General features: G+C 43.8%; 1 protein-coding gene across 7 annotated transcripts in view; it reads left to right on the top strand.

Moving 5' to 3' along the window:
• The window catches only part of TACC2 (transforming acidic coiled-coil containing protein 2), a 137274-nt gene that overhangs the window by 72786 nt on the left and 46374 nt on the right, over positions 1 to 18114 (top strand). The gene's annotated exons all lie outside the window — the stretch shown is intronic.

Here is an 18114-nt window from a genome sequence, read left to right as displayed (position 1 = left end):
AATTTATATATAAACATGAAATGGAATAAGACCAAATATTTAGGAGCCTGTACAGTGTTTTAAACAACTAACCACTAGGCATCTAGTTTCAATAAAACATTAATTTTGTATAGGCCAAAATATGGCTCTTGCTTAAATGGATGAAAGAGGCAGGAAGAGAAAATGATAAATTTTAAAGGATGGTAGTGAATACTTAAATAGTCTTTTTCAGCAGTGGGATCACAATAAGTTGTTACATGGCTGTTCATCCCTAGGCTGAAATGCCTGGGGCATTCTTAAATCCTTTGAAGCTACAGTGGGATTTTTTTTTCCCCTTTTTGAGCTACATCTGTGTGTTTTTCAGGTTCCAGAGAAGTTCTTACAAAATGGACTTATAGTGTCAACACAGTTCTTATATCTTGAAAAGCCAGCACTAAATTTAGTGCTAAACTGATGCTTCTTGGCAGGCCTAAAGGGTGAACTGGGGCCAGGCAGGAGAGGGAGAGCAGAGCACACCTTTTTTTGAGAGACCGTGGCCGTAAGGAGTTTTAAACTATAAATATAAAATAATAAAATATAAAGTTAAATATGATAATATAAAGTCACTCTCAGGAATTGGCGTGTAACAGTTGATTCGATTTTGTTTTCCTAATTTCAGTTTCTCTCACTGGATCCTGTTGGTGTAGCACTTGTCAGAGCTGCCACTGCTTCCAAACACGTCACTTCTCTTAGTGCAGGCGTTTTTGGGTGTAAGTGGTCTGAGCTCCTTCATCTTTAGTCTTCAAACATTTTTCCAAGGCTCCAGGAGGCTCTTCTGGCCAGTCAGTGAAATACTGACATTAAACTGATGGGAGCACATCCATCAAGGTCTCACTGGTGTTCCAGCCCCTGCTCTTGTTTTACCAGTGCTCCAGTTCCCATTGCTGCAGCTGAGCTGCTTGGATGGTGGTTTTTCAAAGAGAAGAGTTAAATCCTGTCCCCTTTGTGAGCAGGAGCAGCACAGATGTGGTGAGCTGCCCTCGTGGTGAATCTCTGAGCTGTGCCACGAGCTGTGCACAGGAGCTGGGGTGAGAGGGAGGGGAGGAGGAGGCAATACCTTGTCTGGGTCACCCCTGACTCTAACCCAGAGCTCCCTGTAACTCAGACAGTATGTGTGAGGTGACCAGGGGCACAGTTGGGCTCAAAAGGCTGAAGCCCTCGATCCTACAGGTTGACAATTGACATGTTAGCCAAGACATGGATTTCTAGTGGGACTCCAACAATGTTTATTGCATAGAAACATTGGGGAATGGGAAAAAAAGCTTTCTCCACTCTACAGCTCCTGGAAGGACCATGCTACCTCAGAACAGGATTCAATCCAAGCCTTCTTTTATTAGGCCTTTGTTTAATAAATGTACATGTGAAACTTCAGGGAGTTGACACAGGCATTTTAAGTGTATTTTTTGCACTTGTTAGGAAAATGCCACAGTATCCCTGTTTTCCTCACTGTCAGGACAAACAGTGCCTGTGTTCTCCTTCTTGGCTTCCTGCTAGGGCTTTACTTAATATGGTGTTGGCTTTTCTATGGATTTTTCTTTTCTCAGTGTCTTCCTTTTCTCTGTAACAAATAAAATCCAGTAGGGAGCTGTTATGGTATTCAAAAGACCAATTCAGTAGAGCTACCACACGGAAAACTGAAGCTGAGCTGTAACCTCAGCCTAATAGGGTCTCTGGATACAGGCATGCAATTTTAATCTGTTGGCTGGTACCATTGATTTCCCATATTGGATAGAAATACTGGAGTTATTAACCATTTCAAATCTACTGCCAGAGGACACACAGGACTTTTCATACACTGTCTTCACATTCTGTGTTTTACTTGCTTGGGAATGGCAATGGTGTAGTGAGCTGCCACCACCTTGACAAGGGAGCATCAGAGCTGGAAAGCTGCAGCAGACTTTGGGGGTCAGTTGTGGCTCAGGGACCCAACCCTGCTCCTGGAATTCTGAAGCTCAGTCCCTGAGTGAGGCAGTGCTGCTGCTTCTCTGGGGTGCTTGAGATAAGTGTTGAGCAATGAGACACTAGAAATGAGGGTTTGGCTTTCACCAGAAACAAAACAACCCCCAAATTATAACTTGCTTGGAAGCTTGTGGCTGAACAAAATGCTGGCCCACAAGCTTTTCCTCTTAGTTGAAACAAATCAGAGGAAAGAAAAAGGTTCTTTGATGCTGTTCATAAAACAGAATTTAATTTCAGGCAGCCTCTGGAAATGAAATATGCTCTGTGTTCACTAAACATCCTTGTTTCCTCTAATACCAAGAAAAATTTATTGTGGGTGCACCCAGAGAGCCAGATGTATTCATGCACATGTACATGTGTATTCATGCACATGTACATGTGTATTCATGCACATGTACTCAGCAGTTGTTGTTCCTGTAAAGCAAGCAAACCCAACTGGATTTCCCTTTTTGCAAGCAGGGAAAAAACTGCAGAAACTGTTTAAGGTGTGAGCCTAGTGAGGCCTCCACTAAAACATACAAGCTGTGCTGTGGTAGGTGCTTGAAAGTTAGTATCTTTTAATATTTCTGTTAAATTTAGCCGATCCTTTTGACCTCTCCACCCTGTGATGTATCCAGAATTGTTACACAGCTTCAAGCCATTTCTGTCCCCAGGGTTTAATTCCTGGTATAGTCAGCGATGCAACTGATTAATTTTTTTGCTCCTTTAGTGATGTGAAACACAACTTGCACGTGGAGCATCTGTTATTTGCTAAAGACAGTGATGTGGAGAGTGGTGGTGTGCAGTCTTTCCAATGTGCCACGCACATGAATTCCCTGTGCCCTGGCACCTCCAAGTACCAAGCAAAAGGATATGCTTATTTGTGGGGCTTGGAATGCTGTACTTTATGAGCTTAGGGATCCTCCCCGTGAATCACATCCCTGTCAGATGATGAGCATCCCCACCTCGCTGTCCAGCAAGGGGGTCTGTGCAGGCAGGAGCAAAATGGTTAAGTGCCCTGATCTCTTGGATGGAGCTGCTGGTTTGGCTCCCACATTGGCTTGTTTACCTTGGCTGCTCATGATATTCTCCCTACGTTCCTCATGGAAGATTCCATTTTTTTGCAAGAGGGATGAGCTCACTTGTTAAATGAAAAAAAGAAAAAAGCAGCCGTTCTGCTTATTAATCCTCTCTGCAACCGTCCTGATATGCACAACTTGCCTGTTAGGAGAGGGAAATGTATGCACGGCACCCAGTGCACACGTGCATTTGCATTTCAAATCAGCTGAGTCAACACAATATAATGGTCCTGCCTGTATGTCCTTAGAGAGCCACAGTAGCTGACAATGTGTGCTTAAAGGGAGGGTCTGCTTTTCTTCTTCGCCTTTTTTTTTTTTTTTTTTTTTTTTTTTTAAACCGGTTTCCATAGCCAATAGTCCCGCGTTCCAGGCGCCTGCACCGGAGCTGTTTGGACCACTGATGTTTAGCAGATGATTACTCTGTCACAGTGGCCGGGATTTTGTTTTATTTTATAAATAGCGTTCATCTGGACCAAAAAAAAAAAAAAAAAAAAAAAAGGCAACCCACCACCAAAACTGGCAACAGTTCAGAGAAGAGGAGCTGCTGAAGTGTTTCGGCTTGTGCTGCCACTGATGCAAGCAGCTGTTCCCATCTGCACTGCAGCATTGCAGCCTCTCCACAGCCAGCGCTCCCGGGGCTCCGTGCCGGTGGAATTACGGAGGAAGCTGGCCCTGCTCGTGTCTAGCTTGGGCTCACGGGCACGCTGAGGATGGGAGGGTCGCAGTCCCTGCAGCAGGCACAGACAGGTGGCCTGATCCGGGAGCCGTCAGAGGCCATGTAAGTGCGGATTCCCTTCGCTGTCCCCCTTTCCCCCCGCGCTGCCGGGCCCCGGCCGCGCCGAACCTGAGCGCTGCCTTCGGAGCCGGTCCTGGGCAGGGGGCCTTTGTCTGGGGCCGATCGCAGGCAGCTGAAGGCACGGCTGAGGTTTCCCTGGCTATGGCGAGGTGGGTTTTCCGACGCTGCCCAGGACGAGGGCACCTCGCCCGGGCTGCCCGCCCCGGACCGCTTGTGCTGAGCAGGAGCTGCGTTCCATATGTTCTGTCTTTTCATGTTTCGGGTGCATAATCAATCAAACACAATGACCATTTCCAGCGAACAAAAACCCAGCCCCTTCCCCCTTCCCAAACCCACCACCTCTGTGTTTTCTGTTTAAAATGCACGGCATGGAGCTCCATTTCACTGCCTTTTTTTTTTTTTTTTTTTTTTTTTCCAGAGCTTCTTTTTGCTTTTCTCTGTACAGATACCGGTTTTCAGGTCACATCACCCTTGTCAGCATCCATCCCTGTCATGGCATTATATCCTATGATGAATCATAAGCAAGGTGTCCTTAGGTCTCTCCTCACTGAAGGCCAACTCTGAAAGATTCACTGGGGGAGGGAGGAAAAAGGCAGACAATTGGTGCTCGTTCAGAACAAGTTGGCACTTTTTCAGATGGCTAAATCGTCAGTGAAAGTGCACAAATATGTGTGTGCCTGGAGAAACGGCAGCATCGTTTCCCACTTGTAAATAGGATTTTGTCGTTTATTGGTGGAGGATTTATCAGTTTACTTAGCCAACAGTCTTTTCTCTCTAACTCTCCACCCCAGACTGCGAAGCTGAAATGCTGGAGCGTGGACCTTAGCTCTGAATGGATTTTAGAAGAATTGCCTTGTCTCCTTTTGTTATTTCAGTTATGTAAATCACATTTATCTAACATGTCAACTGCTGCCTTCGTTACTGATTATGTATTTTGGTAGGTTTTAGGTATTTACCCACTAGGGCTGGTCTATAAACTGGCTTCATACAGGTCTCTTAGAAATTTCTTTAATGTAATGTCTGCTTGTTAAGGTAGATCTGATTACGGTTGAGACATCATTTGTATGTTTGAGATAAGTGCTTCAGAGTCACTGGGGAATGATAGAGCAGTAACTGATAGTTTTGCCTCTATAATAGGCCTTACAAGTAGGTATATGCTCCCTATTGTCATATTCCAGTATGTTAGCAGATAGCTTTGCTTGATAGTGTCTTGCTATATTTGTAAAATACAGGCCTAACAGCATTTCTGGATCCTTTGTTCCTTTGATGTGTAGCTTCAGCAATTAAGATTTTTTTTTTCCTCTATAGTTCCATCTGACATTCCTATAAACAGCATTTATTTTAATAATGTGGTGGAATAAACCAATGCCTCGTTATCTTTAAAGCACTTAAAATTGCATTTTCATCTGCACAAACCGGTGTTGATTTTTAACAGTGACCCAAGGACTTGGGCAATAAAAGAGACGTAGCTAATACAGGGTTCAGGTTTTTTAATCTACAATTTTCACAGCCTTTTAAGAATGCATTCTGTTGGAAGAACATATTGGTCGAGGTGTATGTGTATATATTTATATATTTTGGCGACACATGAGTAAATTATGTTGTCATCTCAGTGACTCCTTTTCTATATAAACATACTCATCTCTTGCAGTTAGTTATTCTTGTGGGGTTTCAAGTTGATCTTTTTAAGCCCAACATAATCAACAGATGCATTTTTTAACCCAGGCATAATTCAGTAACTGTTGATGTCCTTGGGAAGAGTTTATGACAGGTATTACTAATCTTGTATTAAATAAACCACTGAAAAAGTGTGCCATTTTCTTCAACTAAACACTCTTTAAAAAGAGATAAGAATGGAGGTGTTTCTTTATCCTTGAGGAAATACAGGCCTGTCTTCTGAAACAAGAACGTCCTCATAGGTCATGGTCATCAGCTCTAGTCTGAGGTTTTGACTTCACACCCTAATCACTCTTAACTTTTATCAGTGCTTTTCAGACGAGGTTGCATTTAACTTACTTTGCACACACAAGCAAATTCCTTAGTGGCAGTGGTGGCTCAGAGGCAGAAACATCTGGCTGTGTCCCGGGTAAGTTGGGAAACTGCCCACGGGGTTACAGCATCCCTGAAGTCATCACTTCAGCCTTCAGCAGAGGCTTGGTGCCTAAAGGAGGCAGCTTCTCCAAAGGGAAAGCAGGGTTGGATTTGGCTGCCCTGAGTTCATTGGATTAAAGGGGTGTAAATCAGAAGTCGTTACTGGAATAGAATAGCACCAAAAAAAGTACAGAGGCAAACAAATTCCTTAAATAGCTGCTGGTTTAGGAGTCCCTCCAAAGTGTCCTATGATGGACTTCTTCACTAAACACTAGGGAAAGTCACAGAAATAAACTGGTGTTAGAATTGATGCTGGAAAGAGGTCTACGTTAAGATTTTAGATTGTATGCATCATTAAATACGCCCTTTTTGCATATGCGTGCCAAATTCCCAATTTTAATGTAAATTGATAAAAGTATTTGTAATAAACCCAGCATTGACGCTGACAGCCCGGGGTATTCTGTTGCTCATTGTGGATTGTAAGCACTCACTCTCTGGCAGCAGACAATTGCCCTTTCATTTAGAGAGAAAAGTCAATTTGGAATGATAAAAAAGGGGAAGCCCAAGGGAAGCCCCCTGACAATAAAAGTTAACTGCAGATGAAAGTGGTGTGGTTCAGACCTCTGTTGATGTTAGGAGCGCTGTCATGTGCTTTGCAAATCCGCAGCAGGCACCCTGGTGGCCACAGATTTAGCTCAATCAAGGGCACGTTTCCATCAGATAACAGGAGTGGAATCGGTTGAAACGAAAGCAAATGACAGTGTGATGGTGTTTGGTGTGCATGGATTTGTTGGGTGCCTGCACACATCTGGTGCTGGTGTCCTCGTGTGCGCTGTCTGTGCCACGCTGAGGTGCCAGTGTTGTCCTGCTGAGGATGTGAACAGAAATCAGCTTGCCAAGTGCTACCACCTACATCTCACTGCTTTCCTTTGCTTTAGTAATGTGTTTCTAACTCTTGGTAGTATTTTTAAAGTATTAGCAAACTGGAAATGTTGCTAGGGATTTAAATATTGGTAGCTCTTGGCCAGTTGTCACCTCTGACTCGTACTTTTTCTCCGGTGGAAAGGGTTCCTTTCTCCTGAGCACTGTGGAGCACTGTGGTTGCTGCCCTTTCAGCAACTGGGCAGGATTTACATTCAGTGCCCATTTCGTGATCAGCCAAAGGGCTGATGATGTGTTATTTCCTCCCATTAGGAGCTCTACCTGCTGCGTCTCTAACATTTCCATCCCTTGCCAATCCAAGAGGAAAATGACTGCAGACTGAGCCAGCTCCCACTGAAGTGGATAGTGAAATGCCCACTGACTTCAATGGGAGCTGGATCAGGCTCCAAAAAAGAAATTGAATGTTGCTGATCATTGGGAGCAGGCCAAGACGGTGGTGCCCTGGTGGGTTGTTTTTCAATATTTCTTCTGCTGCGTGGTCTTTTTGTTTGGAAAAACTCAGAAAAATTTACACTGGATAGTCTCAGCCTCGTGCTAGGAGATGTGAGCAGTTGTTCTGTGTGTAAGGGTGTATGCACACATGTATTCATAAAAGTTGTCTCTACATGTGTGCAAAGACACTTATTTTTCTATCTCTGAAACTTGGAAGAATCCACTGCGTGGTTCTTAAAGGTTTGAAAGAAATGAGTGTGGCAAAATATTTGCACAGTTTTATATGCTCACGCATAGGCAAATGGTCATAATGACTATATATACACGGAAGACTGGGATATATGTCTTTTGAAATTGTTTGGATCCTGGGAGGAAGGGAGGCTGCTGTAACTGAATTGATATTTAGTTAATCCCTTGGCAGGTAGTGCTGCCTATTGTCAGCATGTGAAGTAGGAAGGTAAATTTTTCTTCTTCCTCTTATTGACAACCATCATTGAGCATCCCCATCGATAATTAGAGGATGCTCTTACCTACTAGATTTGTCTACTAAATAGGGTGAATTTCTGGAAGACATGGGGATGTTTTACATAGGAAAAGATGTATCAGAAGTAACGAGGAGATTCTTCTGTCAAGCTTCCCTGTCTTTTATTCCAACCTCCCTTCTCCGAGCCCAAAGGGGCTCATCTCTGAAGTCAGTGACAGCGCTTCCTTTGATACGAGAGGTGGTTACATCAACCACCACTTCTGTCACCGGGAGTAGGCAGGTCACGTTTGGCCTTGAAAACAAAATGAAAAGCCCCCAGACTCCCTCACCCTTCCATTAACAAGGCACAGCACACATCTGGCAGACCCATGTGTGCTGCAGAGCTCTCCAGACGGAGCGGGGTGCCCTGTGCCACGGGGAATGGAGCTGCTGTCATCCATTATGGGTTTTGACACCCGGGCAAATTGGAAAACACAAACCGATGTGGGGTAGTAAAAACATGAATGGAAAGGCGTTCCTGCACTCTCACTGTGGCTGTCACTCCCCGGCAGAGCTGCCTCCCTGCCTGCCTTTGCGTTTTGCTTGGCTTGACCCAGCAATCAGAGGAGCTGATTGTTAGATTTAAGTCAAAGATGCTCTGCAGTCCTGTGTGTTTCAAGAGGCAACAGTCTGCGTGCTTTCAGTGTTTCTCCAAAGTGATTATAGCACCTAGAAAAGCAGTTCTGTCTGTTACAGACACATTTCCTTTGTTTTAAGACCGTACACCCATAGTTTTTGTATTTGCTTGTGTCTCGGATATAGTTTCCTTTTCCATCTCTGATGCTTTGTAAGGCTTTAGCTATGTAACAAACTTCTTATTTAGTCCAGGTAAGCAGGCTTTTGAGTGGCAAGAGGCAGAGTTTTAATTATAGCTAGAAATTTGATGCAGTTTGCATTCCCTTTGAGAAAGTGGGTGGGATTGTGGTAAGAAACAAACAAGCACATATATATTTTTACTATGGAAAAGCTGAGGAAAAAAAGGGTGTCATTTCCCTTTAGATCCTTAAATGCTTTGAAGCAACCCTCTGAATTTAGCAGCAGGCTGTGGATATCATGTTTTGTATTCCCATTAGCACCAGAGAGACAGCTTAATGGGAAAGAATCGAATTAATTTCCTTTTTTGCACCACAGTCTGAGGTTTCAAGGTTTCTTGTAAGGCATGAGGTTTCTTGAAGGCCTGAGAGCCTTCATTGATGGTGATAGCAGACAAGATAGTGAGATCCCTCCTTAGCTCTAGAAACCACATTGGAGTTTGCAGCATAGACTATCTAAATATACAGCCTGTGGAACTGAATTTTGGTTTAAACAACTGTAGTTATGTCTCAGGCAGACCTCGGGGTAATTGTAGAGCTCTCTGAATTTTGTTTGTTGCCTCTCTGCAGTACTGTTTGCTACAGCTCCTCTCCCTCTGCCACGAGGAGTGATTAAGGAGATGAATGGGTGCTTGGGAAACCTCTTCCTTCCCGAGGAAGAACTGGAGCTGTTGGTTCTGTTGGGTTGAAAACTAAACTTTGAGGAAAATCTGTGTCTTACCGTTATAAGCTTATTTGATTTTGATTAAACAGGATCTTTAGGCTTATATTCAAATTTACACGGTAGTGTTTTCCTAAACAAAAGCATCTTGTTTCTTGGGCTTAATATAGGCCAGGTTGTATCTGGCACTGAGTAGGAGTTACGGTCACATCCACTCCTGCTTGTGAGTTTTGATTTCCTTCAGCATAAAACCTGCATTTATTGGTCTTGTTAATAACAGTCCATTGCTCTCCTTAGAAACGAGCCCAGCACTGTGCTGGGAGAAGGGTTTGGTTGCTGAAAGAGAGGGAGGATGAGCAAGGAATTTGAATCCCTTTGTTTAACCGTATCCCAAGTGCAGGACTGTCCCCTTCCGAAGCGGGATCCTGGGAAGGGAAGGCTGAGCACCGTGTGGGCAGCACAGCTGGGTGCCAGCTGGTGAGGTGCCACCGCACACCCCAGGGATCGCTTTTCCCCGCGGCGCTGCTGTGCTGAGTCGGCAGTTCCCGAGCCGGGCGTTCCCGCGGCACCTGCGGAAAGGGATGATGGATTCCTTGTGCCGAGAGCTGGAGCGGCACGGGGGGTGCCCGTGGCACAGGGAGAGCTGCAGCTCGGATGAAGTCAGTGGGAAACCTGGCAGAGCTGCACTGGGCTGGAGCAGCAGAAGGATCACACCCACCCCGCCTCGGGAGATGGAATTATCACAGCCTGACCAGAGATTTGGTTGTTAAGAGGCTGAGATTTTTTTTTGTCCTTTGCTCCTCTTGCTTGCTGGCCGTGTTTCTGTCCATGCAGCTGCTTCACGTCTTGAAGCAGAGGAATAAGGTTTAGAGGGGATCTTGCAATGCTCTGGCAGCTTTTTGGAGGCTGTGCAGGGGTCAAATAAGCAGAATATGGAGCAGGTTGAAGGCAAAGGGACTCTTTTCTCCCCTCTTTCCTTTGTAATAAAGGGACTCTCTGCCTCCCTTCTCCACCCCCGTGAAATCCTTATCTCCTTTCTGAAGGGAAGGACCACGAACACTACAGGAACACAGCTTTATTCCCACATCTCACCATTCCCAGCAATCTCCACGCTCTCCGGATAAGCCGGTCCCCAGGGATGACGAGTGTCATACATTCATCTTCACACCTCACAATTGCTGTTTTGTCCCCGGGTCCTGCTTTTGAGCAGCGTGGCAGAGCAGAGCTGTGGCTCTGGAAAGCCTTGTTGCATTTGAAAGGTAGTTCCAATAAACAAAGCCGCTTCCAACCTAAGGCTCTGGCTCCCAAATGAATTATTGATTGGCTTCCCTTGAAGCCGTCGATGATGCTGTGTAGCAGCACAGGCACCTGGATGCTTTCTGAAGGGCTAGTTAAAATTACGTTCTTTCCTGGATTTAAACTTTAGAACTCAGTACTAATGGCAGGGAAAAAAAATACTTGCCGTGGTATAAATACTTAAACATCAGCTACTGATTCAAATACCAATCCCTAACCTGCCAGGGTGAGCAAAGTGCCTCACCGACTGGGATTGTTATGTATTAAGTGGTTATATTTCTGTTAAGTATTTTCTACCTTTGATATTGGGGCAACCTGCGTCTTTATTGTTTCTTAAGAGATTTATGTGGTTAAGTATTCAGCAGCCTCTGGTGATTTAGGGACACATTAGTATATTTGCAGTCGTGATGTCTGAAGATGAGTGCCTTTAATTAAATGGCTTTTTCCTGTTGCACCTCTTGAGAATAAAGCATCTGCCTGAGAAGAGCATAGGGATTATAAAAACAATTTCAATTCTGAATCCTGTTTCTGTAGCATAGATATTTTCATTATTCAGGCTGAAGCCAGTAAAAGAGAAAGCGGGCTGGGCAGAAAGGATGGGGAATCATTTCATTATTCATGTATATCAGTAGTGTTGAAAAACATACCACGCTAGATCTCAAGAAAAGCAATAAAAAGGGAAAATTTAACATGATTTAAAGCAATATGGGGAACTTCTTGCTAATCAGTTAGAAAAATGATTTAAGTAGATTGAAGTGCTGCTGTAAGTGTGCCATGTTATATCCCGCAGTCTTTTTCCCTTCAGATGTGGTTTCCCACAGCTTGAGACATTTCTCTCTGGTTGCTGTGTGGAAAGCAGGAAATGGCTTTTGTTGGGGGAGTGGGAATTTGGCTTCTGCACAAAATACGCTCAAAATTGCTGAATAAACAAGGAGAAAAAGCAGGAAAAAAGAATTCCTTCTTCCCATTTCAGTTATATTAGGGAGATTGCTTATAATACAGTGGGCTAAAAACCAAAAATCAACATTATTTTTAAGATGATTATGCCCTTTTAATTCTCCTGCACTGAGGATCTAATCCTGTTCTTTAAATACAACCATCCTATGAGGGAAAATTGGCCTTTTTATAGCAAATGATTAATGTTTGAGGTATTCATGAGTTTCTTTTTGCAGTCTACTATAGAAGACGCATTTCCAAGCTGACCTGTGTGGCTTGGATACCACACAAGGGGTTATTTTACATTGCTAAAGTCCCACATGATGATCCAAAAAGGGAAGCCATGGCATTTTATTTACGTTGTCTCACCTGTGTAAAAAAAGAAAATCCAGATTGTTGTCTCTCAGCTCAGACACTGAGTTATCCCAGGACTTGCCGTTGGGAGTCAGATGTTGTTGGAAGGGCTGTGAAGTTGCCCAGTAGCATTAGATCAGCAGCAGTGTGTAACTGAGCCATATTTACCCACTCACATCAAATTTGCACTGGTGTAAATCATTAGCACTCCAGCTGAGCTGTCTGGGATGCTCTGGGGCAGCAGAGGACGTTACACCCTGGGGCTTGTGGCACAGAGCAGCACAGGCAGGGCAGGGGAATGACTGGCTGCAAGGGTGACCTTAGTCCTTGTGTCCCCAAATTAAACCTTGTGCCTCCTGTGACACGTCACTTGTGGGCCGGGAAGTATCCCCTTTGTTACAGCAGTGATTATTTTCCTGAGGAGCCGTGTTTTCTGTGAGTCTTGCAGGAGTATTTACACTGAAATAATAATAAAATCCTTCTCTGGAGAGGAGTGCCTGCCCTGCTTTCTGCACACATCCCCGTCAGTGTGAGTTCTGGTGTAATTGCAGTGCACTAAAGTAGCTCTTTGTCGTTTCAGTGGAACAGGATTTATTTGATAAAAGCTTTATTCTTAAGTGAGAACTGCAAAGGAGGCTTCTCTGCTGCCTTGTGGCTCAGGCCATAAAGTGAACACGTGACATTTATCCTGCTCTAGTGTTGAGCAGAATGCCTCTGCTGAGGGAGGAACTGCAGATGATTTTGTGGAATATTATTTTTGTGTTCCAAACAGAATGTCTGTTTAAAACTCCCAGCTTTGATTGTATGTGTTCTTCCACAAAAACCTTTTTTTTTAAAAAAAAAGCTATCTCTCTTTCTGTCCTAAAGTATTGTTTTTAATTAGTGTTTTAATACATCAGAAGGATAGCAGGATAAAGAACGAAGATACCAAGGAAATTAACTTCATCCCCATTCATGGATTTCTTCTATAAAATTATTTTAAATTGCTGTGGTTAAAGAAGCTGGAGTTGTACCTGTTTTTCACATCCAGTTTTAAAGCAGAAGTAAACGAGCAATCTGGTGACTCAACAGAGGTGACTGTTACAAAGTAAGACTAAAACTATTCTGCAGCCTTATTGTTTAAGCTGAAATAGTCCTGTGAGGAAGTTATGGCTGTGTTTTGATGATCAGACTTTGCAAGTCAGAGACCTGTAGAATATGGCCCTGGTGTTGCAGTGCAGGTGAGTAGCAGAAGGTGTGATTGCCTTTTCTGGTGCACGTGTGATTTGTGCTCTGCACATGTGCCACACATACCAGGTAGCAGACAAAAGACAGAATTTCCCTGTAAGGTGATGCACTTGCTCAGTGCAGACTCAACACTAAAAAGCTGTGAATTCCCACAGACTACTGGTGCAGCCTGGGGCATTTTGCGTGTCACTGGAGCAGACCCTCAGAAACCAAAACCCTCTGCTTTTCCTGTGGCCACCTTGGGTGGTACCAAATGTGATTTTATTATATTTGCAAGGCTTGATGCTCGTCTTGCGTGTGCACATGAGTAGGGATGTTCCAATGGGACAGAGGAATCGTGCCTGTAGGAGCAGGATGTGAGCAGAAGGAAAGGTTGGTGATCTGTTTCCCTCTCAACATCATCTTCCTGTGACCCGTTTTGTGTTTAGTCCCCCCACAGCATGGGTTTGTTGTGAATGTATTTAATCATAGGATGGGTGATCTTGTCACTGAATAGCTTTACAAGAGTATGAGAGGTCCATTAATAGTTAATGGTCAGAAATGTGTCCCTAAAGGAACTGCCTTGTAAATGGAGTCTGGTGACACGTAAATGACACGTTTGTGCCTCCCCCAGCTCCTGACTGAATACAGGCATCAGATCCAGCACTGAGAACATTCCCCCTGAGGGCAGAGCCAGCAAGGCAGGTGGCTTTCCCTGGTCCCTGAAGTGTCACCCACCCTCTGGCAGGCTGGGCTGAGGTTGCTGGCTTTGCTCTTCTCCGGGCAAAACATTTTCACAGAGTCACAAAATGGTTGGGGTTGGAAGGGACCTCTGGAGATCATCTGGGTCCAACCCCCCAGAGTCGGTACAGAGATATCTGTTCTCTTGAATTTTTTGAGAAGCTCTATAATTTCAGGGGTGCCTTTTATTAGAGAAAAGGGAAATGTTTGTGAGGTTTATGCCTCTCACCATGTGTTTGTGTTGGTTTTTAAAACCACGAGTTTAACAGATCTGTGGGTGCTAGGTTTGATAGGTAGAGTAATTCAGACACCAAATATTAATATTTAATACCTAAAATAACCAGTTCACTGTACTGTGGCATTCATGTTTTCTGTGCGTTGCTGTAAAAATTAATTATTAAAATTTAAAATCTGTGGGGATGTTTTGTATTCAAAGCATGTAGGTGAGCAGTGACACAGCTAACAATCATCATGTTAAAAGAAGATAATTATTGTGGAATGTCATGTTAGCTGAGTAGGCAAATACTGTACAAAAATTATAGAGTAGAAGGTTGACACATCTTTGATATTATCCTGACCTAGTGCTGGGATGAACAAAATGACCTTTTGTTGTAGCTGTAGAATATTCATGGTCCTTGTGAGCAGGCCCTTGGGTCAGCTAATGGCTGCTGGCCTAAAGTGGTAACTTGATCTTCAGGAAATGAGTTACCATTTGGGCTCTCTTGATGATTTTTGAATTATGATCCAGAGATGTATTTGTAAGAGCCTGAAGGGGAAAAAAAAGGATAAAAATTGTATGTATCTCCGTATTAGAGCTGTGTAACTGCAACATGAGTGATACCACAGGATGAATTATGAAGAGATTGTCAGTTATTTAATTTTACATAAACAGAAGGAAGAAGCCCTCAAATGTAATGTGCACTGAGCAATCTTTTCCCCCTCTGGACTCTTCATACATCCACAGTAAGAAGCTGTTTGTGCTATATAGAGATCCCAGCCTGAGTAGATAAGGCAGACTTGAGTGGATGCAGAAGTGAACTGACCAAGACCCTTGAACTAGATGAAGGTTAAAGGTCCCTTCCAACCCAAACTCTTTTATAATTCTATGTATTTGCAGCAGTTCAGAGCCAGAGCTGAGAGTAGGATTGGTCTTTGTATTGCTGAAACATTCTACCTCTTTTTTGTTGTTATTTGGCTTGAGGGTTTTTTTAAGAATTGCATGGGGAAATCAGTTTAACTACTGAAAAAGGCACCAGGAGATCTAAAAAGGTTTTATCAGATGGTTTGCAGTGAATGAGCTTTGACTGAAATTAATGCACATCTCCAAGTGCCTTGTCTCTCTGACTTTAGAAACTCTAACCCTTAGAGTTACTGAGTGTCTTTCCAAATCTATCAGCCTGTGTGGCTCCTGCCACTGCAGTAAATGTGCCTGCTTAAGTAACAGGCAAACAGATTGACCTCATCCTTGGTTCTGCATCCTTGGTTCTGATCTCATCAGTAAACCACACCTGAATTATTCATGCAGGTTTTATGAGGATCATCTCTGAAAATGATCGATGGAGGTGAGACTACAGAACTCATTCCTCCTTTTTATTTCCAGCTCATCTCCCAGTGGAATTTACAAGAAGGAAAGCCAAAATTAATCTTCAGCACTAAATTGCAGATTGTAAGAAGTAGTGTTTTTTTCTTCTTTCTGATTGAGTTTTCTCTCATGGTGAATGATAAATTGTTCAGTAAATACTCATGTGAAATTTATACCTTGACTTCATGATATAAGAGCTGCAAATGCTTTGGAGGGCCAGATCTTTTGGAATCTGTTGCCTTTAGGTCTAGATAGTGCTTATGCATCAGCACTGCAATGTTTGCTCGTTTGGGTCCTTCATCCCATGGCTTTGGGCTCTGTGTTTGCCTCAGACCCCTGCTGACACCTCCATACAGGAACTGAGCACTGTGTGATGTCCCCCTGGTAACACATGCATGAGCCTCGTGCACTCTGATTTCTTGTTTGATTCTTAAGGGTCAGGGAAACAGATCTTCAGATGACTCTGGTGTGGTTTTACATGGCCTAGAGGCGATGAATGTCCTTGGACAGATATTTTCCCCTTGAACTGCAGCTCTAACCAGTTGTAAAGAACACACAGATCTGAAGATGAGATGGGGAAAAAAAGCAAAAATACCCATTTCTGTCTCCTCCCCCTCAGGGAGTACAGCTGTATCGAAGGAAAGGACTGAAAAGACTGTAGGAATTGTTGCCAGTTAAAACTGGTCAGGGAGGAATTGCTCATCAGCTGGGAGAGTCCTGAATTTCTCTGCACGCTTCAAAATGTCCCACACACCACAATTAGAGGGCAATATGCAAACTGCAGCTCTCCAGTAAATCTTTGCAGTCCTTGCTTTCCTTGCATTACCCTCCAAGCTCTCTTGGGTGACAGTGGAGCACAGTTTGGTTTTGTTGTTGTTTTCTGTGTGTTATAAAATGACCTGGCTTTTTTCCTCCCAGTGTCTTGTATTTCCAAATACGCCATGAGAATGAAGTTGTCATGTCAGTAAAACAAAGGTACATAGAGACAAAGCAACTGGTTGATAGATTTTATTGGGTACCCACGAGAAGGATGAGTTTATGGAGTGTTGGCTGGGCGTCACTAATATTGCTGACAGGTACGAGCGACCTCAATTAATCTGGGGCACGTTCCACTAATAAGGCAAATTTATCATGCTTTTTTTCTAAGTGCAAAGTTTAAAAGAAAATATATGAGTTTAAAAACAGAGCTGTTCACCATAGCTCTGATGGAGCAGATCCCCCTATAGCCCATCTTCGTGTTGTTACTTGTGATTCCACAACCACGGCTGAGGGAAGGCATCTCCTTTGGTCCATCCCCCTTTCCCTACTCTCAGCACAGGCAGCACTTCTTGATAATGCAACTCCAGCTCCTGGCTTCAAGAATTCATAATATCACCCCCTCATTCCTGTCCAGACTGTCCATATTGCACACCAATAGATCAGTGCTCCATAAAGTAGTTAGGCGTGTTTGTTTGGGTTTTTTTCTGAAGCAGGCTATACACTTAATAAATTTCTATATAGGTTTGACTTTAGAGAACTCCACAAAAGCCCATGGACCTCCCTTGGCACATCCCAGTTCCAGTTATGCTGGCTTGTGCCACTCCATAGGAAGCGATGCTCCTGACCTCAGCCCTCACGTCAAAGCCCTGCTTTGAAGTTTTCTTTTTATATCAGACCCCTCTTTCTTTGCTGTGAAATAAAACCAGAGAGCACACTTGTGTTGGTTATACTGCTGTAGTGTAAATATTAGAGGAACCCGAGGCACATGGCAGGGTTCCCAACACAGCCCAGGGCCACAGCTCTGTTGCAAACTACTTTTTAATGAATTGGGTTTCTGGGTGGCAATTGGGATGACCTCCCTTCAGAGGCTGTTGTGCCTGATGAGGGCAAACAGCGAGGAGAGGCAGTGGAATAAGAAATCTTGTTCCTGCTTCCTGAGTGCTTTGCAGCTGCAGTGACAAAAAGGCAATTTTTCATTCTGAAATCAGGGAGGAATTAAAATTATAAGCACCTGTGAATTAAAAAAAAAAAGGTAATGTAACTTATGAGGATGGATTTCCACACAGCCAGAGGTGAAGAAGAGAAGTCAACCCTAGTGATTCCCTTCAGTATTTCCTCCAGAGATTTATGTAAGAGGCTAGGCAAGAGGCTCAGGCTTCCCAGATGAGAGTGGGAGAGCTCAGGCTCCACAGGTTGATGCAGTGTTGCCAGATTTGTGTTGGTCTAGTATGATCCTTGCCTTTCTCTGTTCTCCCCTGCTGCTGGACCCCATCTGTATGTGTTATGTTTACTGTTTACTGGCTGTCCTGGAGAAGGGAGATGAAAGAGGTGGACTGAAGGAATATTTTGTAGCTGCTACAATCTGTATCTTTTTTGCCTGTTATATACAAAAGCCAAAGGATACAGCTGGAGAGATATGACATGTTATAAAAGCAATCTCCCACTAGTTTCCCAGGCTGGCTACAGAGATGTAGGGATGTGTGTTCCTTCCTGAAGCTCTTACTTCATCACTGCCTCTCAGGCTAGTCCTGCAGGCTCAGACTCTGCACTTGCACATCCCATCTCCACAATGTTACGAACCGAGGCCAGCAAATGAGTTCTCCACCTCTGAAACTCATGCATCCCATCTCATCCTGCTTCATCCTTGGCTGGAGCTTCAGAATAATATTCTGGATGGTACAAGACTCTTTTTTGTGAGAGCCTGCCCACAGCTGGACCCGTGGTGGCT

This window comes from Manacus vitellinus, unplaced genomic scaffold (assembly GCF_001715985.3).
Source record: "Manacus vitellinus isolate BGI_N305 unplaced genomic scaffold, ASM171598v3 scaffold_40_pilon, whole genome shotgun sequence".
In the NCBI taxonomy this organism is placed as follows: Eukaryota; Metazoa; Chordata; class Aves; order Passeriformes; family Pipridae; genus Manacus; species Manacus vitellinus.
The sequence above is the reverse complement of the archived record's forward strand: the minus strand, read 5'-3'. Positions and strand labels throughout refer to the sequence as shown.